Source organism: Schistocerca americana, chromosome 5 (assembly GCF_021461395.2).
Source record: "Schistocerca americana isolate TAMUIC-IGC-003095 chromosome 5, iqSchAmer2.1, whole genome shotgun sequence".
NCBI classification, from domain to species: domain Eukaryota; kingdom Metazoa; phylum Arthropoda; class Insecta; order Orthoptera; family Acrididae; genus Schistocerca; species Schistocerca americana.
In genome coordinates, this window is record NC_060123.1 from 101,614,840 (window position 1) to 101,639,455 (window position 24,616).

A 24,616-nucleotide genomic window follows, 5' to 3' on the forward strand; every position below is an offset into this window, starting at 1 on the left:
GTGCGCTTCAACCGTCACAGTAAATAATTTGACAATATTTATTTCGTTCACAGAGCCTTTAACAAACACAAAAGAGCGATAAAAGTCACTTTTTAACAGGATGCATACCAGAGTCGTAGTAAATAGTCGCAGTCCTTTTCTTAGACGAAACAACACGGCATTGTTATCGCTTCTGAACACATTCTCTGTAAATGAGCCTCTTATTCGCGTTCTGATTGTGAAAACCGCCTGTAACCCACTTCTTCCGGAAGTCTTGAAAACTTCACTCGCCATTTGTCTTCTATGCCAATATCCTTACTAAGTCTTCAGTCTTTATCTTGTGTCTTTAATCTTCTCTTGCGATCGTCTCACCTGTGTATTCCCGATTGATACTTTCAAACGGCGTTGTCTCTACCTAAAATATGTCGATCCATCCCGATAGTATCGTCCTGTTATGGATGTGGAAACTTTCTCGTTTTGCTCCTCTCTCAACTCTAAACGTGCGTCCAAGTCCTAATACTATACCGTTCTTTTCTGCTTGACACCATATGACTATTACCACAAAAAAGTCACTTCTTTCCGCAAAAATACCATTCCCTTTCCACCAATAAATGCACAAGTCTTTCGGTTCGTTTTTACACTTCAGCCACATTGGTTCAGCGTCATCCGTTCGTCTTCATCTGTCGCAACCTTCTTAGCAAAAGTAGAGAGTATAAAATTCATCCACGGACCATTGCACCCTCTTTTACCTATATATGTTAACAAAAATCACGTGAAATATGTCATACATACATACATTGGTGTGATGTTTTCCTTCCATATTAACCTATACAGTAAAACCTGGTCAAAGCGGAACGTGTATAATTCGGAAATCTGCCAAAACCGTACAACTGTTTCAGTCCCGACGCATTCAATACACTATTACACGCTAATATTTCGTATAAAGCGGAACGTGCCTAACGCGAAAACGGAACGCAAATTTAAAAACTTAACAGATAATTCGGTGCGTAATGCGGAAAGGAGCTTATACAATACTACTGTATTACAGCATACATTAGTTATTCACGATTTTAAAAGGACGCTACTTTTAACACAAATACTGAACACCTGTGACAATGCTGTTGAGCAGTGCAAAATCAAGAAAAAAGAGTTTCGGTGCAGGGCGGCTTTATGGGTGTGGGTATCAAACCGCGCCGCTCTGTGCAACAAAGAACAAGTTGGGCGCAATGTCTGTACACCAAAGGTCGACTTGCTTGTCAGGTTCTCTGGTTTTCCATTATTGCTGATGCGCGCTCGAACACAATGGAACATTGTTGCGCACTTACGAACTCTCTGCTGCAATATGCGCAGTGAAAGACGTGTGTGTTGTTCGGTTAAACAGTGGTTTCACCCAGCAAGGCCAAGCATTCCAAATAAATGCACTGTGTGCATTATCTTCTGTCAATTTCAGTTCACTAGCAGCACTTTAAGTGATACCGGTAATATGGTGTCGAACAAAAAGTATGTGTCGGTAACATTTAACGAAAAGATTGAGGCATTCGAGGCTGTGAGAAAGAAACTCTCGCGTTTGAAATGCGGTAAAACCCAAATTTATGATACCTTTAGAGAGAGGGATAAGGTGGATGAAAGGAAATGGACACATGGAAGGGAAAAAGACGGGAAATGAAGAAATTAACGAGATGATGTGCGAATGGTTGGCAAGCACGCGAACAAAAAATTTGTCTGGACCCATGTTGCGCAGAGCGGTTCTGAAAATCGCTAAAGAGCACGGAAATAAGGAGTTTGACTTCTATAGCATTGCTTGTCAGTTTTATAACTAATCACCACATAGTGTGACATGAAGTGTGTGGGGAAATTGAGGACATGCAGGAAAGGGTAGCAACAAAATGGAGGACGATACTGTACAACCGAATAGCAAATTAATTAAAATGCGAAACATTTCATGTAGTGCAGATGACTTCATTCGAATGATGACTTCCTGTCAACTCACTCCCCTTTCACTTCAGCAAAAGATGTAATAGAAATCCGCAACACAAAAGACGGTCAGGAAAAAACAAAGGAAGAAGAAGGGGAGCACAAATTAACACGCCTGAAGAAGCTATTGCATGCATAAATAATGTTATGCAGTTTGCAGCACACTCAAATTGTCCCAAGATGTTGCAACCATTGTATAGCGCAAAAAATTGCGTAGAATAAACGTTTCTGACCAGGAAAACAGTGGCAAAAATGATATGTAAGGCAAATAAACGCGAGAATAATATGTATGCCCATACAATAATTAAACGAATGGAACGTTAGAGAAACAATACAGAAATGCCACGTTATTTATCAATGTCTGTAAAGTCTAATGTTCTGTTACACAACACCCAGTAAATGAACATCTAGTGTGCAGGAGTGAAGGTCCATAAATACGTGTGTAATTACAAATTTATACTCTTTGCATGATACCTGCCAAATTTTATGTAGCCTCGTGTGTTTTGTGTAATCCGGGAACATGTCCAATTCCGAAAATTGTTTCGGTCCCATGCGTTTCCTTTTTCAGCAAGTTTTACTGTATGTACCTAAATATATGGGTTATCGATATAAAGATGTACACATGGCAGTACTATCTTGTACACAAGGTATAAAAAGGAGTCGGCCAGTGTGGCCGAGCGGTTCTAGGCGCTTCAGTTTGGAACCGCGCAACCGCTACGCTTTCAGGTTCGAGTCTTACCTCAGGCATGGATGTGTGTGATGTCCTTAGGTTAGTTAGGTTTAACTAGTTCTAAGTTCTAGGGGACTAATGACCTCAGCAGTTGAGTCCCACAGTGCTCAGAGCCATTTGAACCATTTGGTATAAAAATGGCTCTGAGCACTATGGGACTCAACTGCTGAGGTCATTAGTCCCCTAGAACTTAGAACTAGTTAAACCTAACTAACCTAAGGACATCACAAACATCCATGCCCGAGGCAGGATTCGAACCTGCGACCGTAGCGGTCTTGCGGTTCCAGACTGCAGCGCCTTTAACCGCACGGCCACTTCGGCCGGCATTTGATATAAAAGGGAAGTGCATTGGCAGAACTGTCACTTGTCACTTGAAAAAACGTTTTCGACGTGGTTGGGGCCACACGATGGGAATTAAAAGACTTTGAACACGGAATGGTAGCTGTATCTAGACACATGGGACATTCCAGTATATCGAGACCCGCAGTGTCAAGAGTGTGCCGAGAATACTAAATTTCAGGCATTACCTCTCAAAACGGACAACGCAGTGGACTTCCCTGAACGACCGAAAGCAACAGCGTTTGCATACATTTGTCATTGATAGCAGAAGAGTCACAAGGCGTGAACCAATCGCAGAAATCAGTGTAGGATGCACGACGAACATGTGCGTTTGGACAGTGCGGCGAAATTTGGTGTTAATTGGTTATGGCAGCAGACGGCCGACGCGAGTGCCTTTGCTAACAGCACGACTTCGCCTGCAGCGCCTCTCCTTGTTTCGTGACCATACTGGTTGGACCCTGGACGACTGGAAAACCCTGGCCTGGTCAGATGAGTCCCAATTTCAATTGGTAAGAGCTGATGGTACGGATCGAGTGAGGCTCAGACACAAAGCACATTGTGAACAAGGCCCTATGCAAGGTGGTGATGGCTCCATAATGGTGTGGGTTGCGTGTACATGGAGTGGACGGGGTCCTGTCGTCCAACTGAAACGATCATTGACTGGAAATGTTCGGTATCTTGTAGAATGAATGTAGGCTTTCATGGAGGGAATTTTTATGGATATAATGCACCATGATAATGTGCCGTGATACTGGGCCACAATTGTTCTAAATTGGTTTAAAGAGCACTCTGGACAATTCGAGCGAATGATCCGGACACCAATATCGTTCGACGTTGTAACCTCCCCACCGTAATTTTTTAAAAGGAAAAAAGACAATATTATTTAATACAAATGGGAGCCGAGTGTAACCTCGCCACAAAAATTTTAAAAGAAAAAGAAATGACAATATTTAATTACGAATGCTAATGGACATTGCGCTAATTGTAACCTCGCCCACAATGAGAGGTATTGAAAATGGCAACAAGAATGTGAAATTCGCAATCTGACTCAAATATAAATCCTTCAAAAAATTAAAGTCCATTCAGTGACAAAAAAATTCAATTAAACCGAAATATCGGTCTTTGGCCCTGTGTAAAACAATCAGAATTAAAGTCTTACCTCAGAATAAATGGATGTCACATATCTGCTCTTGTTGTTGCGCACCGCTTCGAGGAACTGCATTGCAAATAATAATATTCTCTTTTTTTGTGATTTTTGTGGAGTCTTTCTTTAAAAGAAGTGGAATGAAATGGGAAGTGCAACGAAATCTTGAGTTCAATAAAAAATTAAATTTTTGAGAAAATGCTTTTGAAATAAAAAATTATTATTGGGAGACTTGTTGGAGAATAATTACAATAAATAAAATTTTTCATTATCTAATGATTATATTAATTAACAGTATACCTTATTCCTCATCTTGACCAGTGTTGCCGACCGCCTACATCACACAACCGCACTGGGCTGCTACTACTGACCGACCGCTCTGCATGACGACTACAGACCGAGTACTGCTCTCAACTAGACAGAGCTACAGACTCGCAACGACTGACTGACTGCTACAGACTGAGAACCGCTCGCAACACTCGCGCGGTCAAGCGCATACTCTCTGGTCACAGATGCTACAATGCCTCGCCATCGCTGCTATGTTACATACGTGTTTCATAACCCTCCACTGGGGGGGCAAAAATTTGGCAGCGATGGTGAGTCATTTGGACTTGCCAAGCGCGGCAAAATTTTTCTTTATTTAACAAAATTCTACAACTTACAGAGTATTTAAATGTTGTGCACACGCACTAAGTACAAAATATATCAGACAAAGACAAAATGTGAGTACAAAACATAGTAGCAAATCAGAAAAGTATATACAAATTATTTGACAGATAAAGTGCACAGGCACTGAAAAAATTCTTTAGCATATTCAGAACAAATAAACAGACTGGCAAAAAATATTATGTTGACAAGTGACATAAGTGTACTCACACTGGAGTTTAGCGAATCGAAAAATGTATAACCTATGAACATAAATGATGTTACCAAAAAATTTTTTTCTTTATGTGACAAGAATCAGGATAGGGAAGGGAAGGATTGCATCATGGTTGTAGCACTTTAGATTGCACACAGCTGCTCTGAAAGTCCATATCTTTCCACAGAAGTACAACACCAAGTGACACAACTGGAAGTTCTTTTCCCATCAGAATTTAGCAGTGTAGCCAAGACACTGAACTGTCGTAGTAATGTTCCATGTTTTCATTTTGGCAGTACATTACGTACACCAAACAGTGGGACCATAATAATGTCTTCATCGCTCATGGTGGTGGACAGCATGTCGTGTCAACACCACACTCTTACAAGGCACACCAACGTAGAATTAGTGCAAAACCAAAGATAGTGCTCCATGATCACTAGGATAAACAGGACAAATGGACATTGCAGTAATTCAGGGTAGTCAGCTTATGAGGTGAAGGACATCAAGTCACATAATATTGACAATTACAGACTTAATTAGTAGTTTGTGGCATTCATAGCCCAGTTATTGAACATTTCTGTACCAAGTATGTAGTATTACAGAAAAATGTTCATTAATTGTTGTACATAGAATCAGTAGCCTTCTTTTCCTGGTTACAAAGCATTATGAAATAATCGCATTCTTTTCAGTTACAGAGTATAATTAAGAATCATTAGCCTTTTCCTAATTACAGTTAATTAATCATTTGTCATTAATTAATCATTTGTCTAATTACAGTTAATTAATCATTTGTCGTTAATTAATCATTTGTCTAATTACAGTTAATTAATCATTTGTCGTTAATTAATCATTTGTCTAATTACAGTTAATTAATCATTTGTCGTTAATTAATCATTTGTCTAATTACAGTTAATTAATTGATCATTTGTCATTTCAATATAGTAAGAATTATTAGCCTTAATTAATTACAAAGCATTATTAAACAGTACCATAGTTAATTAATTATGTGTCATTCCAATCTATTAAGAATCATTAGTCTTTTCCTAATTACAAAGCATTATGAAACAGTCACATTCATTTCCAACAACAAAGTATGGCATCGTTAATTAATCATTTGAAATTCCAATATATTAAGAATTATTAGCCTTCTCCTAATTACAAAGCATTATTAAACAGTCACATTCATTTCAAATTACAAAGTATCAACATTGGAAACAAGAGCTAATCAATGGCATAATTAATAACAATTCGTGGAGTGACATTAATTATTGGCACTCAGTGGCCAGCAAGTATTGAATAAAATCATCATTCAGTATTATTCAGATTATTACGAAGTCATTATTAAAAATCAGTTAATTACAGTCATAGCATTAATAATCATGGGCATTACAAGTACTCACTACAATAAACAGTGTTCCTCATTCAGTAGTATTCAGATCATTACAAAGGCATTATTAAAATCAGTTAATTACAGTCAAATCATTAGTAATCACAAGCATTATAAGTGGTAACATTACAATAAACAGTGTTCCTCCTTCAGTAGTATTCAGACCATTACAAAGTCATTATTAAAATCAGTTAATTACAGGCAAATCATTAATAATCACAGGCATTATACGTAGTATCATTATAATAGACAGTGGCAGTTATTAGCTAGTGACAAAGCATTATTTTGAATATAGTCTCATTAAGAGGTCATTACTCAAGTGACATGCTATTCAGAGTTGATCAGTATTATTCAGAATTTTCTCAAACTGGTATCACTATTTGGGACTGTTAATACATTTTATATTTTTTTTTTGTTTTTTTTTTTTTTTTTTGTTAGCAATGCATTGCGTTGGGATCGATAATTAATTGCTGAAACATAACACTATTTGTTTTTGACCTATTGCTGCAAATGAGGATAGGTAACGTCATTCGTCATGAGTCAGCTGTAGCAAGGTTATGTAACAAGGCAGTACATGTGATCACATTTATAAGCGATAGACACAAATGGGTAAAAATAAAAATGCAAGTACTAGAACAGGTATAATAACTAACAGGTTTAGTAAGTATCATGAAAAGCTTCTCCTGGAAAAAATACAAAAACGGATTATTGACCTGAACGAAGAAACGCACACTATGCTGAAAAGTAGTGAACTTCGAATTAACAGGTAGTGAAATGTGTATAAAAATGTGTTTCATAGCTGTCCTTTCCAAAACTTTCAGTCATCCTACTATGCAATGTAACACCTGCTGTCAAAGCAAACTGCAACAAATACTTAAATAACTACGTAGCATAAATACATTACATCAACATTATTCTCATCTGTAAAGAAAAAAAAAAAAACTTCATTATCCATATCATCATAACTTCATCATTATCATCACCTGTAAAGAAAAACTTCATTATTCATAATACCATTTCCTTCATCATTATTCATCAGTATTCACTATCATCTGCAAAAAATCACTTCATTACTCATTACATAACTATTCCTTATCTCTAGCATATTTCATCACTAAAACTAAGATGTGTAGTTCAGTCTGACAGCCTGCATCAATCACCTTGTAATCTGAAAGAAAAAATTAGTTAAGACTGCTATTCTGTGATGAGTACAGTATAGTCTTGTTAATGCTTGTTAATCCTGATCCATTTACTCTTCCTCATAAAGTTATTGCATCTCCTTTCGTTTATCCCGTAGGTGAAATTCCCATTTCTGTTGAATTTATTTCTTACATGCATCATTTCTTTCTGAAATTGATGAGCAGAGATTAATGCCTTGCATTTAACTCATATACCTCCTAGATAATGACTGGTTTATGGTAACATAATTAACCCTACAGCATAACATGACAGAAAACGTAATATGTCAAAAACATTGACAGTGTTCAAATGCAAAAATATACACAGAATAATACAATGCAGCAGCAAAAAAAAGATGTGAAACAGTCACGATGTTGAGATGTCATAAGGCAAAAAAAATGTCAAAGTCGACTGGTGTGTGTTATATCTTAACTATTTCATAGTCCATACAAACAAAACTGGAGTACAGTCATATACACAAAAAAATGGAAAATGTGCACGGTCTGATGTGTAACGACAAGAAAAGCGACCTGCTAACCTTACCTTGCCGGGCACTTGCCAAGAAAAAATACGATAATCATCAATAAGTAGTCACATAAATATAATTGCAGAAATAGTCGTAAATGTGTAAATTCATCTGGAAAAATATGCACGGTCTGATGTGTAACGACAAGAAGAGCGACCTGCTAACCTTACCTTGCCGGGCACTTGCCAAGAAAAAATACGATAATCATCAGTAATTAGTCACGTGAAATAATTGCATTAGTAAATGGCATCATAGTGTGTTGAATCATACAGTGGTTTCACTCAATAAACGGTTTAATGTTTGATATATGGTGATTGCCTTTCGATTTTCTAGTTCTCAAAGTTTCGACATGTACAACATTGGGGTGAGGGATGCTGCGAATCCGATATGGACCTGCGTATAGAAGTTCAAATTTACTGCACTTACCTTTTAATTTACTGGATAAATAATGTGTACGTACTAATATTTTCTGTCCAATGTGAAAGTCTCGGCGTGTACAAACCTGTTTTTGCTGTCTTCTCCGGCGCTCTGCGGCACGTTTGATGTTGTTCAGCGCAATGTCAATTATTTCGTGGTGTCGTAGGCGACGACTTTTGGGAAATTCTATTAATTCTTTAATTTTGTTCGGTGGTTCAACGTTTTTCAGTATAACAGTCGGAGATAGCATAGTGGATTCATTTGGAATAGAATTAATTACATCTTGGAATGAGAGTATGTGTGTATCCCAATCAATATGTCTTTTGTGGCAGTATATTCGGCACAGCTTACCAATTTCTTTCATTAATCTTTCACAAGGGTTCGAAGAAGCGTGGTACTTGGATATATAGATCGGAGAAATGTTTCTGGCTCGTAACATGCGTGTCCATACGCTACTACGGAATTGAGATCCATTGTCAGAAATTACTTTCATTACATGCCCTACATGAGATAGAAAATGTTTTACAAATGCATTTGAAACAGTTTTAGCAGTAGCTTTGCGTAACGGAGTGAAAGTAACAAATTTTGAAGTGAGCTCAACAGCGACAAATATGTAGCAAAAACCTCTGTTAGTTCTGGGAATCGGACCAAAAATATCTACTGCGGCCATGTGTCTTAATTTAACAGGTATAATGGGATATAATGGAGGAATATGTGAAGTGGTGTCTGATTTAGCTTTCTGGCAAATTTTACAAGACGCTAGAACTCGTCGTATACGTTTTTCCATATTAGTAAAATAACAGTTCTGTCTCAGTATAAGAAAACATTTTCGTGCTCCGTAATGTGCGTAGCTTAAATGAGTGTACCAAATTAGTTTGTTAACCAGTTCGTCAGGAATGCATAATAACCAATTGTTGCTGTCAGGATGAGAGCGGCGAAACAAAATGTCATTGCGTACAGTGTAGTGGTTCCTAACCGTAACATTATTCTTATCTTGCCAAAGGTGTTTAATTTCTTTCCACACATTGTCTTTATTTTGTTCTCGTGCTATGTCCTGTAATGATGATGAAATAAAGTTTTCAAATGCAACTTGCTGAATGTACATGACACTGAAATTTGCTTTGCAGAAGTGGGTTGCTACGTCTTGCTGATTGTTGCTGAGAGAACGCGATAGTGCGTCTGCTATAACATTTTGTGTGCCGGGAATGTGAACAATCGTAAAATTAAATTCCTGTAAATACAGCTTCCATCTACTTAATGTATCGTGAGTGAATTTGGCTGAAAGCAAAAATTGTATGGCTCTATGGTCAGTGTAAACGGTGGTGTGTCTGCCATAAAGAAAATGCCTAAATCTCGTGAAAGCCCATACAACACATAATGTTTCAAGTTCTGTAACAGAATAATTTCGCTCAGCAGGTGACAAAATGCGGCTTGCAAATGCGATGTTTTTAATTACTGTAGAACCATCTTCTTCAATTTCCTGGAAAATGTGTACGCCTAAAGCGGTGTTAGAACTGTCGGTGGCAATGGAAAAATTTCTGGTAAGATCTGGGTGCGATAAGAGTGGAGGATTCAACAAAGCATGTTTCAAATAACATTCTCGTGAACAAAATTCTGCGTGTCAAAAGTAATGTTTGCGTTACTGTAATATGCAATCTGTGCTGTATCTGGTTAAAATCTATCGTACGTCCTGTTATTTACGGGAGGATGCTGTGGCATTTCGACTATTTGAACTGCTCTGTTATTTCTTACTGACGTATTACGCTATCGATGACACCTATTGTCTGTTTCATTCATGATTATTTGTTGTTGCTGATGTTGTTGCTGCTCATAAGATCGACTGTTATTAAATGTACGCTGAAAATTGTGCTCATCATTTTTTTTACGTCTGTCATGATAGTAATTTCTATACGGCGCATTGCGATACGAGTTGAAATAGTGTGTTATCTGTACGTAGTTATTTCTTTGCTGCCATGCGTTACTATTTGTTGGAGCTGGGACTATACGTGCACGCGGCGAAACATTAAAGTTTGGTTGACCTTGTAGACTGCATTGTTGGTTAGGCATGCTAAGCGGCTGACTTTCATGCTGTTGTGGTGAAAAACGTGTATTGTTACCAAAAATGTGGTTCCTGTTACTAATAATTTTACACATACTGATGATTACGATTTTATCTGTAATTAAAATTACGGCGGTAGTTGCCATTACGGGAGTGCCTACTGAAAATTGTCACATTCGGTAAAATATTTGTCATATCCGGTTTTCATTTCATACGTTTCTTAATTCTACAAAGAGCAATAGTTAAAGAGCAGTTTGGATAGATATATAGGATAGTAGAAGAGAAGGCAGCAGTGCAGAAAACTAAAGATGAAACAGCACTACTACAGCTCGGGGCCCTATGCTCGCTACGGCACATATTCATTAAAGCGTAATGAATCCCCTGAGGTCATTTACGCACTGCAAATAAATTTTAGCTTTTGTGTTACAGGCAATAGCGGTAAAATTTCAAAGGCAAATTGTTGTATTCGTGCTAATTCAAATTTCTTCATTACAGGCAATGCTGTTGAAAATACTATAGCTAATTGTCGCCTCAGGTTCAAAGCTAGTTTCTGCATTACAGGTAATAGCGGTGAATGTACAAAAACAAATTGTCGTATACAGCTCAAAGCGTGTACCTGTGTTCTGTCATTATTAAACTCTTTACATTTTCTTGCGGATAAAAATTGCTCATAATCTATGTTCTCGTCACCGAATTTGAGAACACGTTCAGGCTTGTATGTGAATCCGTTCGTCTGTGTCATTTCGGATTTAAAGTTGCATAGCTTTTCAGATTTTAAGTCGCGTGACTTTTCGGATTTTACGTCTCGTAGTTGCTGTAAATTGCTCACATTATACACGCTGCGTGACTCTGATAAATGCTCGCAACGTGGCGGATTCTGTGACGTGTTGGTGACTGAAATAGTCTTTAATTCTGTTACTTTAATGCTTTCGACATTTTGGTTGTTCTGTCGTGCAAATTTCTCGTCAACTTCCGTATTCGGAGTGTAAGAAACTTCCACTGATTCTAAATTAACCTCGTCGCGAATCTGTACTTCGTTTTTAGGACATTCTTCAGTGACTGCATTAATTTCGTGGATCTGTGTTGAGTTTGCTGAATATTGTTCAGCGACTGCATTAATCTTGTCTTTATGTGATTCTGTTGTGCTTACACGTGTACTATTTAATTCTTGTGCAACAGTGCCAACTTTTTCATTACTGTTATTAGCACAAGCCTGAGTATCCTCACGTAATTGTTCTTTATTGTCCTGACATTGATCGGTAACAGCGGTAATCTGTTCGCTAGCTTGTCTGTTCTGTTCATTAAGGTTTGCATTAAGTTGTTTATACTGTTCTATAAGTTGTATGAAACTGTTGTCTGTTTTCACACTCGGTTGTTTGATAATTGCACTAAGTTCGTTCTTAAACTGTAGCATTATTGCCCTAAATTGATCCACACTTAAACTAACTGTTGCATTCACAGTACTCTGTGATGGAGTACATGCAATTATCACGTTTTGTGTGACCATTCGGTCATTCTTTGGTTCACAAAAAGCTTTCCCTGTCAAATGTACACTCTCATTCACTATTTCGGAATTAACAGAATTTGTCTGTACGTTACTTGAGTTTTCCGAATCGGGTGTGTTAGGCTGGGTAGCGCTCATTACTATAGACCGCTCCGCATCATCAATTGTCGTCAAGTTAACCGACGAGACAATCGAGTTCGTTTGTTCATCATTAAGGTGAAAGTCATCATTAGTGGTTGGAATGCACTGATTGTTAGTGAACGCAGGATTGTCATCATTACGTTGCGTATCACAATTACTATCGGTCACGTTGTTTAAGTCGGTAATTTCATTCATAATACTTCGCGATACACTATTCACAGTCTTTCGCGGCATTTTTACAATAGTCAAAATTTTTCACAAAACAAATCAACACAATGCAAAAGCAACACACAAATACAACAAAGCAACAAATTGCCGTTAACCTGTAGAGAGAAAGTCACAAGATTAATAAAAGCGTAGCGCCAAATCCTAATTATACTTAAGCAAATAAGAGCAGATATCTGACTGTTGTTCAAAAGACTCTCAACGAAATACGATCCTGGCAGGGTCGCCAAGTGTAACCTCCCCACCGTAATTTTTTAAAAGGAAAAAAGACAATATTATTTAATACAAATGGGAGCCGAGTGTAACCTCGCCACAAAAATTTTAAAAGAAAAAGAAATGACAATATTTAATTACGAATGCTAATGGACATTGCGCTAATTGTAACCTCGCCCACAATGAGAGGTATTGAAAATGGCAACAAGAATGTGAAATTCGCAATCTGACTCAAATATAAATCCTTCAAAAAATTAAAGTCCATTCAGTGACAAAAAAATTCAATTAAACCGAAATATCGGTCTTTGGCCCTGTGTAAAACAATCAGAATTAAAGTCTTACCTCAGAATAAATGGATGTCACATATCTGCTCTTGTTGTTGCGCACCGCTTCGAGGAACTGCATTGCAAATAATAATATTCTCTTTTTTTGTGATTTTTGTGGAGTTTTTCTTTAAAAGAAGTGGAATGAAATGGGAAGTGCAACGAAATCTTGAGTTCAATAAAAAATTAAATTTTTGAGAAAATGCTTTTGAAATAAAAATTATTATTGGGAGACTTGTTGGAGAATAATTACAATAAATAAAATTTTTCATTATCTAATGATTATATTAATTAACAGTATACCTTATTCCTCATCTTGACCAGTGTTGCCGACCGCCTACATCACACAACCGCACTGGGCTGCTACTACTGACCGACCGCTCTGCATGACGACTACAGACCGAGTACTGCTCTCAACTAGACAGAGCTACAGACTCGCAACGACTGACTGACTGCTACAGACTGAGAACCGCTCGCAACACTCGCGCGGTCAAGCGCATACTCTCTGGTCACAGATGCTACAATGCCTCGCCATCGCTGCTATGTTACATACGTGTTTCAACGTGAATCCCCTCGAACAGTTATGAAGATAATCAAGAGGTCCCTTCAAGCACAAAATCCTGCACCGGAAAGAGTTTCGCAATTATGGATGGCTGTAGAGGCAACACGATTCAATATTTCCGCAGAGGAATTCCAACGACTTGAGTTACTGGCACGTCAGGCTGCTGCACTACACCGTGGAAAAAGGAGGTTCGACACGGTACTAGAACTATTCCTTGAGTTTTGTCACTTCAGTAATCCGTGGGCTTGGGGTAGCGTCCTCGGTAACTAATCAAAACGTTCTCGGTCTCGTGTTCGAACACTTCCACCTCTTAAATATTGAATAAAAACCATCAGTTATGGCGGTCCAAGTCTTCCGGCATAAGCAGTCACCCTCATACAGCCAGGGGCGAAGAAGCGTACAGACGTTCAGGACACTCTCTAATCCTTGAGGTGGGAAGATGAATCACCAACGACCAAAGCCATGCGGATGCAGAAGGTAATGGAAACCACTGCATGAAAGACACATGGTGTGTATTCACTGGACTTGTGGCAGTAATAACAATTATAATTGAATAACTATAATGCTGAACTCTCCAGTGGCAAAAGATTCCAGACTAACCAACATTCGGATCTCTGGGATGGGAAGGTTACCATGCGAAAAAGACTGAATAACCAACGAATGAATAGCGTTTTACCAGTCGGGGAGTGCTTTGTAAGAAGTTTAAACGTGGTAGGGTAGCTAGAAAACTTGGAATGGGAAATGCTAAGGCTCAATCTAGATATAGTGGCGCTCAGTGAAGAGAAATGGTGAGAAAAAAATATTTCTGGTGAGATGAGTAAAACGTAATATCAACAGAGCAGGAAGTGGTCTAAAGGGAGTAGGATTCATTATGAACAGAAAGTAAGGGTAGAGAGTGCGTCACTGTGAACAGTTCCGTGATACGGTTGTTTTCGTCAGAATCGGTAGAAAACCAACACTGGCAACGACACGTTAGTTAACGTGTACATCCGGACGTCGCAAGCCGAATAAAGAGAGAGAGAGGAAGTGCACGAAACTACTGAACGGGTAATTCAGTATGTGGTGAGAAATAAAAACCTAAAAGTCATGGAGGATGGGCTTGGTGCTAGGAACGAAAGAGAAAAAAGACCAATTGATTTCTACAATAAATTTCAGCTGCTAACAGCACATACTCTGTTCAAATGTCACAAAAGGAGGAGATATATTTCGGAAAGGCCCGGAGATACGGGAAGATTTCAGTTAGATTACATCTTGGTTAGGCAGAGATCCCGAAACCAGATATTGGATTGTAAGGCGAACCCTGAACCAGATGTAGATTCAGCTCTCAATTTAGCAGTGGTGAAGACTAGGCTCAAGTTCGAGGGAGTAGTCAGGAAGAATCAATGAACAAAGAAGCGGAATACGGAGATACTAATCAAATGGCTCTGAGCACTATGGGACTTAACTTCTGAGGTCATCAGTCCCCTAGAACTTGGAACTACTTAAACCTAACTAACCTAAGGACATCACACACATCCATGCCCTAGGCAGGGTTATATCCTGCGACCGTAGCAGGAGTGCGGTTCCAGACTGTAGCACCTAGAACCGCTCGGCCACTCCGGCCGGCGGAGATACTAATAAATGAAGAGATACGCTTAAAGTTATCCGAGGCGAGACATACTGTGGTAAAGAATAGCCCAGTAGGCAATGCCGTGGAAGAGGATTGGGCATCCCTAAAAAGGGCAATCAAAGAAGTTGGACAGCAAAACATATGTACAAGGAAAGTAACTGCGAAGAACTTGGTAACAGATGAAGCACTTAATTTAGTTTTAGTCGACGAAAGAAGGAAGTACAAATATGTTCAGGGAAAGTCAGGAATGCAGAGATACAAGTCACTTCGGGATGAAATACTTAGGAAGTGCAGGGAAGCTAATGGGTTACGTCTACATGAAAAATATGAAGACATCTAAAAATAAATGTTTCTCGATGATTCTCGGAAGGACGGACTCAGCATCCAGAAAAGTCAGAAGAAGTTACGTTCAAATTGAAAGCAAGAGCGCTAATATTAAGAGTGGAATGGGAGTCCCAGTTTCACTATTAAATGCAAAGTAGAGAGCGGATAGGTGGAAAGAGTACATTGAAGTCTTCTATGAGGACGAAGAATTGTCTCACGATGTGATAAAAGAAGAAACAGAACTCGATACAGTGGAGATAGGACATCCAGCGTTAGAATCAGGCATGAAACGAGCTTTGGAAGACTTAAAATCGAATAGGGCAGAGGGGATACATAAATTTTCATCAGAATTTCTAAAATCATTGGGGGATTTGGCAACAAAACGACTATTCAAGTTGGTGTGTGGAAGGTACGATTGCCGGCCGAAGTGGCCATGCGGTTAAAGGCGCTGCAGTCTGGAACCGAAAGACCGCTACGGTCGCAGGTTCGAATCCTGCCTCGGGCATGGATGTTTGTGATGTCCTTAGGTTAGTTAGGTTTAACTAGTTCTAAGTTCTAGGGCACTAATGACCTCAGCAGTTGAGTCCCATAGTGCTCAGAGCCATTTTTTTTTGAAGGTACGATACTAGCAATGTGTCATCTGACTTTTAGAAAAACATTATCAATACAATTCCGAAGATTGCAATAGACAACAAGTGCGAAAATTGTTACACAATCAGCTTAACAGCTCAAGTTACTGACAAGAATAATGCACAGAAGAATGGAAAAGAAAACTGAATATGCATTAGTTGACAATCAGTTTGACTTTAGGAAAGGTAAAGGTACCAGAAGGGCAATTCTAACGTTGCGGTTGATAATGGAAGCGAGTCGTAAGAAAAATCAAAACACGTTCATAGGACTTGTCGACCTGGAAAAACGGTTCGAAAATGTTAAATAGTGCAAGATGTTCGAAATTCTGAGAAAAATTGGGGAAAGCTGTAGGGATACTCGGAAAATATACAACATGTGCAAGAGCCAAGATTGAACAATAAGACTGAAAGACCAAGAACGAAGTGTTCGGATGAAAAGAGGTGTAAGACAGGGATGTAGTTTTTCGCCCCTACTGTTCAGTCCATTTATCGAAGAAGCAGTGATGAAAATCCGAGAAAGGTTCAAGAATGGCATTAAAATTCAAACTGAAAGGATATCAATGATAAGATTCGCTTATGACGTTGTAATCGTCAGTGAAAGAGAAGAAGAATTACACGCTCTGCTGACTGAAATGGTCTAGTGAGTAAACAATACAGACTGGGAGTTAATCGAAGAAAGACGAAAGTAATGAGAAGTAGCAGAAATGAGAACAGCGAGAAACTTAACATCAGAATTGGTGATCACAAAGCAAATGCAATTAAGGAATTCTGCCACGAATGCAGCAAAAATCCAATGACGCAAGGAGCAGAGAGGACATGAAAAGCTGACTAGCACCGGAAAAAATGGCACTCCTCGCCGAGAGAAGTCTGCTAGTATCAAACATAGGTCTTAATTTGAAGAAGAAATTTCTGCGAATGTACATTTGGAGCATAACATTGTGTGGTAGTGAAACTTGGACGATGGGAAAACCGGAACTGCGAAGAATCGAAGCGTTTCAGGTATGGTGCTACAAAACAATGAGGAAAATCGTAGGAATGAGGAAGTTCTCCGGAGAATCAGAGAGAAACGTAGTATATAGGAAACACTGAAAAGAAGAAGAGACCGGACGGCAGGACATCTGTTAAGACATCGGGGTATAAATTCCATACTACTAGAGGGAGTTGTGGAGGGTACGAACTGTAGAGAAAGACAGAGACGGGAATGCATCCACCAAATAAATGAAGGCATAGGCTGTAAGTGCCACTCTGACATGCAGAGGTTGACAAAAGTCTGATAATTACAAAAAAGGAAAAAAAGGATGATGTTAATAAAGTGAAGAAGAGATACAAAAGGAAGGTTTTTGGACATTCTTTTCGTTTTAGTTTCCTTGCCGTTCACGAATTCTTTTGTTTATTATGCGTAGATAATAGAGTGCGCATGACACCTGCGATCTGAGCATTCACAATTATTTACGTGCCTTCTACATCAACGAGGGCTTTAGGTTAGGTTGACAGTTTTGTTTCTTAAAGGTCGTCCATCTTAAACATCGTATTAAGGTATTCTTCTTCTCTTCTTCTTTCGTTTCACCCTCTTTGGGGTACGCTGGATCAATCATTTCTTTGTGCGTTGTTCTTTTCTTAGGGCCCAGTATTTCTTCATTCATTCTGATCTTCTTCTCCTCTCTTCCTCCGAGATGAAGGATTTGGACTTTTGTGTGGATTTGTCTTGGAACCTTATGTTTTCATTTTTAGTAATTAATTTAGCAGTTCGATCAATAAGTGAATTTTCTGAAATATTTAATTCCACTAGGTCTTTCTCAGTTTCTTTAAACCAGTTGGGCTTCGTTTTTCGGTTACGGAAGAAATCAAAGATTTGTTTAGTTAATCTGTTAGAATCCATTCTGAGAAGATGACCATAAAAATTTATTCTCCTTTTTCGCATAGAATCTGAAAGTTTTTCAATTAAGGTATTCTATTATGCATTTATTATATTCTTTCGGCTGTACTGCATCAAGTGGGTTCCTTGCTGCCATTTTGGGTACTTTGTACCACTTCTAGAAAAGTTTGCAGATCATGCTTGTTGTATATCACTGTATATTTCAGAGTTGGATTGTGTCTGATATTTTGCCATTTTCAAAATTTATAATTGTTAGACACTAGGTTGTATATACTGTCATGGTTTTAAAGTAAGGTAGTAGCTAGCTTAGAAGGATATACCGTTTCCAGATATACTAATAACACATGTATGATTGCTATGATACATTTTCTGCTGTATGTTTTCATAATTACACACTTTTATGCACTTTATATTTCAAGTTTCTGTAAGAAAGAGTGTGTGTGTGTGTGTGTGTGTGTGTGTGTGTGTATACGAGGGTTGGAACTTTAATAGTGTGCAACAATTTATTTACAGCTTGTACAAAATAAATACGTGTTTCAAAGTTTTACTGATCTTCAGATCAGTCACCAGCACTGTGTATAACCCGTTGCCAGCGATGTGAAAGGCGTAGGATGCACTTAGCAGTGTCATTTGTGTTGACAGTTCGAGCGGCAAGGCCTATTGCCTGACTAATTTTTAGCAGTTCTGAAGCGAATGCCGTGTACTGTTTCCTCTTCTTCAGTTTAGAAGTCGAGTTGAACGGGCGAGGGCTTAAGTCAGGAGAGTGCAGTACATGGTATAGCACTTAGCAGCCCCATAAGTCAAACAAATCATTAACAGCTTGCACTGAACGTGCTTGAGCATTGTCCTGCAAAATGATAGTCAGGTCCTGCAGAAAGTGCCATCACTTCTGTCTCTATGCTGCTCATTTTTGGAACACAACCTACGACCAGCTTAGAGACAGAAGTGACGACACTTTCTGCAGAACCTGACCCTCATTTTGCAGGACAATGCTCAAGCACGAACAGTTCAAGCTGTTAGTGATTTGTTTGAGTGATGGGGCTGCTACGTGCTATACCACCTACTACACTCCCCTGAATTAAGCCCTCGTGAGTTCAACTCGATTTCCCAACTGAAGAACCGCTACAAATTCGTCGGGCAATAGACCGCGCCGCTCGAGCTGTCAACACAACTGGCACAGCTAAGAGTATCCTACGAAATCCACCTCGCTGGCAACGGGTTATACACAATGCCGATGACTACTTTGAAGGTCAGTACAACTTTGAAACACGTATCTATTTTGTACGATGACTGATGACCTCAGAAGTTAAGTCGCATAGTGCTCAGAGCCAGAGCCTATTTTGTACGAGCTGTAAATAAATAGTTGCTTTATGTGTACAGTCACAGGGTACGTTGGTTGAGTCTTGTTACTTTTACGATGCTAATGCAGCAGTTGTGGCATCTTATTTTTAAGTGGATTAAGTTAGACACAGGTACTGTAACTATATAAGTTGTTTTTTGATAAACAGATTCTGAAAATGTAGTGTTGGAACTAGTTGTAGTAATAAATACTTTGAGAATACGGCTCTGGTGTTCCATTTCCAATACTTATTTCAAAGGAGTATTGTTACCACATTCCTTATAGGAAACAGAAAGACGTACTGAGGTATTTGGCTTCAAAAACGACCATCTATTTGTATAGCTTTATTCCTAGTGTCTGTATATGCAAACGCATTATCCGAGGGTAAAAAAAAGAAAAAAATTGTGAATGCTGAAAAAGTGTGCAATGTGAACAAATCTTTATAATAAAATGCTTTAAATGTTTCGTGGAAGGGTAGAGTTCTTTGTAGCCTTCTTTGAAACGGATAGGTGTTCTACTTTGTGCCGTGTTATCATCAAAGTTTTTAAATCAGGAAAAATCAACAGGTAGAAACTAGAATCAGAGACAGGAGAAGAAAACCTGATACTATTGAATATGAGTTTTATTTGACTTCTTTTCAGCTGACGGTGTAAAGAAGCAATAATTTTATAACTTCCACAGCAATTTAAAGTTTTTGGTATTCCACTATAACCTGTAGAAACGCAATAAAGATTTTATTACAGTAAGGTGCATGAACCGTGAATTTACTCTCGAAATCTTTTCTTAAAGAATTTATTTACTTGCGATTCATCAAGAACATTAACACATTTAATTGTGGAAGTAGTTGCCAGGGAGTATCTGATGAAAATAAAATTACCTCTAACAAATGGGAATTTTATTCACAAAAGCCTTTTCAAAAACAGATTGAAAATTTATAAGCAGAAAAGCACCCTCGAGATATCAAGTTACAATTTTATTTAGAGGCAGAAAGAAGAAAATTGACAGTACGAGCCTTCGGGCTGAGAAGCTTGCCGCTCCCTTTCAACACGGCCGAAGTCACGACCGCTCACAAGAACCTCTGAAAGACTAAACTGGTGCAAAACAGCAACACACCAGATTACTTTAAACTAAAAATTTTAACAACTCACACAAACACATGAACCACGCACCCCGTAAGAGGGGTGGAAATGGTACAAACACTCACACTAAGAAATTATTTTCCACCGAAAGTGCAATTTGTTTTTAAGAGGACTCTTACGGTGGAAGGGTGGCAACTTTATTAAAATGACTATTTAAATTAAACGCATGAAGTTCAGACTTACATAAAATATGCAACATGCTCTACATTACAAATATACCGCCTCGCAAGATGATAGGCAAGATAAAAACATATTTCAGGAATTCGGCCTTTACACCTTAATTATATAAATTCGTTAACACCGAATCCGACAAACATTACGCAGGTAGCTATTAACGTATGGCAGATTGACAGAGGAATTACTGAACAACCCGAACCGCAGATTGCTCTAATCCTCCCCAACTTCCATAAGGGAAAAACGGACCAACCAATTCACAAATAACCACCTTCCCGTGGGTGGGCAAATGGAGAAGAATGGTGGGACGAATCCAAAACAAAGCGGCCGGTGACCTCAACAAGAAAACAAGTAGAATTTAACAAGTAAATGAAACAACATATCTCGAATCACTTCTAATAAACTGCGATTTCTGGCTAAGACCTGGCGCGGCACCCCCAACGCTCTACCGAACCGTCCGCTGCCAGCCGCTTCAACGGACGCAGGAAGGCGCGCCGATCTCCCTTCTCACGGCGCCGCAGCTCGCCCGAGACAGCCCGATATCGTGGCTTCACTCCTGCTGCTCTCGTGTCAACCGCGAAGCCACTACCCCTTTCTATACGGCGCGGCCCACTGGACACACGTGGGGGCCTCACATGCGCCGACGCTCAAGGCGGAAAATTCATCTCGTGTCCCAGTGCGCGGCCGACCAACCGACCGATCCAACCGCCAATGACCGTTGCCCGAGCAACTCGAGCAGACCGGCGGCCTAATGGCCGGTTCCCACTAGAGCGCGGCAGCGCGGCGTGCGGCAACGGCAGCGGCAAGCGTTTTCCGCGTTGACGCGGCGGCTCGCGGAATTTGCGTTCCCATCTGGAAGCGGCAGACGTTAGCGGTAGCCAATGACGGACAGCCACTGATGTACGGGGTGGGACCCACCGAAACGCGCGGTGCGTTTGATTAACTATATCTTACACCTACATGAAGGAAAGACGAAGTTGGGTGAAGACACACCAATTTTTCATTTTCTGTACAATGTACTCTTTCACATATTTCATTATTCATGTATTCTCATTTCACCATGAACAGATTTCATGACTACCGTTCAGGATTGTTCACTATCTCCTAACACATTGAAACAATGTACGACAAAAGAAATTATTCAGATAGTTAAGCGAGACAAAAATTTAAAATGTGATACGGTAGCAGGTACACGAAACAGTAAGAACACAAAGGCTAGGGGGAAGGGATGAAAGTGGAAGCCACCTGATAGAATTTCCCACAGAGCATAATGTAATCATCGCCAGCACCTTGCTTAAGAATCACGAAAGAATAATATATACTTCGAACAGTTTTCGAAACCAGATTTTAAATTGTAAGGCATTTCCTGATGCAGACGCAAACCTGACTGAAGACTGTCAATAGCAAGAAAAGCGTTCTGAAAAAGAAAATTTGTTCATGCCGAATATAAATTCTAATGGTTGGATACTATTTTACAAAGGTATTTGTGTGGAGTGCAGCCTTGTACGTAAGTGAAACGTGGATGATGAACAGTTCTGTCAAAAAGACAGTAGACGCTTTCAAAACGTGTGATTCATAAGAATGCTGAACATTAGATACGAGGATCGTGTGACTGAAGAAGAGGTACGGTATTAAATAGAGGAGGAAGAGGAAATTACGGCACAACTTTGACAACAATAGGGGTTAGTTGACAGGACGTATTATGGGGCGTCAAAGAGTGAGGACAAAGGGGTTGGTTGATACTATTCTGATAATAATCATCTGTTGAAATATTATTCTACTGTTTTATCTGTTAATGTAAGCAGTGAATTTACTCTTCCATGCACTCCTCCACAAAACATTTAAACCAAAACTGAATTCAGCTGAACACCAAATCTTTCAACCACTGTCTGACAACTACTGGATTCACTTTCAACTTTCTATAACTATCACCGGCTAGCCACACACACATACAGATATAAGGAGAACGAAAATAAACAAACATTAGTTTTCAGCATATAATTCTGCAGTTTGGCAACATGTACATAAACAAACCAGACAGGAAGGGACATGAGGTGAACACACTGTAGTTACGACATCAAATCAGAGTTTTCAGTAAAACGTCTACTGCTAGTGACAGAAGAAAAAAGAGCGAACATGAAAATGTGCTTATGTTCCATAATCTAAGTTTTAGTTCAACCTCCAGCATGTGACCAGGTGAGGGGAAACGAATATGTCCGCCAAAAACTCGATTCACTGAAAGTAATCAGTCATTGACGTAAAAAAAGATGTGAACTGTTTTATAATTTGCAAGTATCACATATCAAAACAAAACTGAATCATTCTAGATTTCACCGAAGATGCCTTAAAGTAAAAGGCGAAACGCGTCTTGAATCAGTAAAGTACACTGGATAAAGAAAAAAGAAAGGAAATAATCAATAGCTCTACATATTTAGTAAATTACATCTTATGACATACCAGCAAATTAGTTTCGGTTTAACTTCTCATTCGACATGCTATTAATGCCGTTTAAAAAAAATTCATCTATCCCTTCTGAAAAACTGTAGTTACTTTCATATCTCGGTAGATAAACAGATTTAGGATATTTATCATGCTACGAAATACATGACTTTTCACAAGTTATCGTTTGCAAAAACACACGTTTCGATTTCTTGAAACGTTTACGAAATTTGCGGTTGATACAACCACATGGTTTACGACGAGCAGGACGAAGTATCGGTCGCGTCGCGAGCGAGCCGCGGTCGGTCACGGCACAGCCCGTCCGCCGACATACCATTCAATATCTCGAGAACGGTGATAGCTATCGATCTGCACTCAGCTTTAAAAACAATTTCGATATGTTGACTAAATTTCATACGCAATAATGTATAACCTAAAATGAACTGTACGCAAAGTCCACGCAATGCGTTTTCACCTCTGCAGACTCATTAAAATTTCGTGTAAAGGTTTACGTAAATGCCATACAGCAAGTAACCACGACGAATAACGAAAAGAAATTCGGTCCTTTATCGAGAGAAGATATCAGGCTGTAACATGCCCAAGAATCAAATTTTTCTACCGAATAGTTTCCTTGGAATCGGATGATAAGTATTTCATAGCTGCCGCCGCGTCCGCGCCAGCGGTTCGGCGAAAGTTCGTGTGGCCCGGGAGTCCGTACCTGACGTCACGCTCAGCGCGTTCTGTGATTGGCGGCGCGCACCTGGAGCGCGGCACGCGGCAGCGGAAGCGGTTCGACATGGTCAAACCGCGACGCAGAGCCCGCCGCGCCTTGCCGCTGACGTCATTTCCATGGCAACCACGCCGCTGACGCGCCGTTTTGACGCGCGGCAGCCCTAGTGGGAACCGGCCTTAACGCGCAGACTCAGATGGAGGAACTCAGCCCCGACCGGGCGACCACTAACTGAGTTCTGTTACTGGCGGAGTGGCAAGACTCTCATTTTCTGACTTAGAGTTTGATCCAAACGCACTCCGCCTACAGACAAACACAAACTGCTGCACAAATGCGAACGAGAGACAGACCAACAACTGGTGACGCGAGACTGACTCAGCCTCACTCCGACTGACAGACTGACTCATAGCGCCCCTTAAATGCACGTGAACAGACAACTTTTCCCCTTTTCCACCAGAGGGAGACACCAAAGCTGCGATTGCCACAGCGGCGCCACCGACAGAAACGGAGGGCGACTGCTTCACACAACGCGCTGCGGCGCGCTCTTCAAAACAGCAAATTTTACCACGGTTCAGTGCAACATGTCATTAAATTCGTGCCTCCATGTTGGTAAAAATCGGTAATGCTGTTAATCATATTTCCTGCAAGCTCTTCTCGGTTCTCTTATTGAGATCTTCGGCTTGCTTCCATTCGAAGTATGTGCGGTATCTCTTCTCCAGAACGAGAGCCTCTATATCGTTGAATTTTATTAAGTGGTCGGTCTGGAACAGCATGTGGTCTCCAACGGGCGATT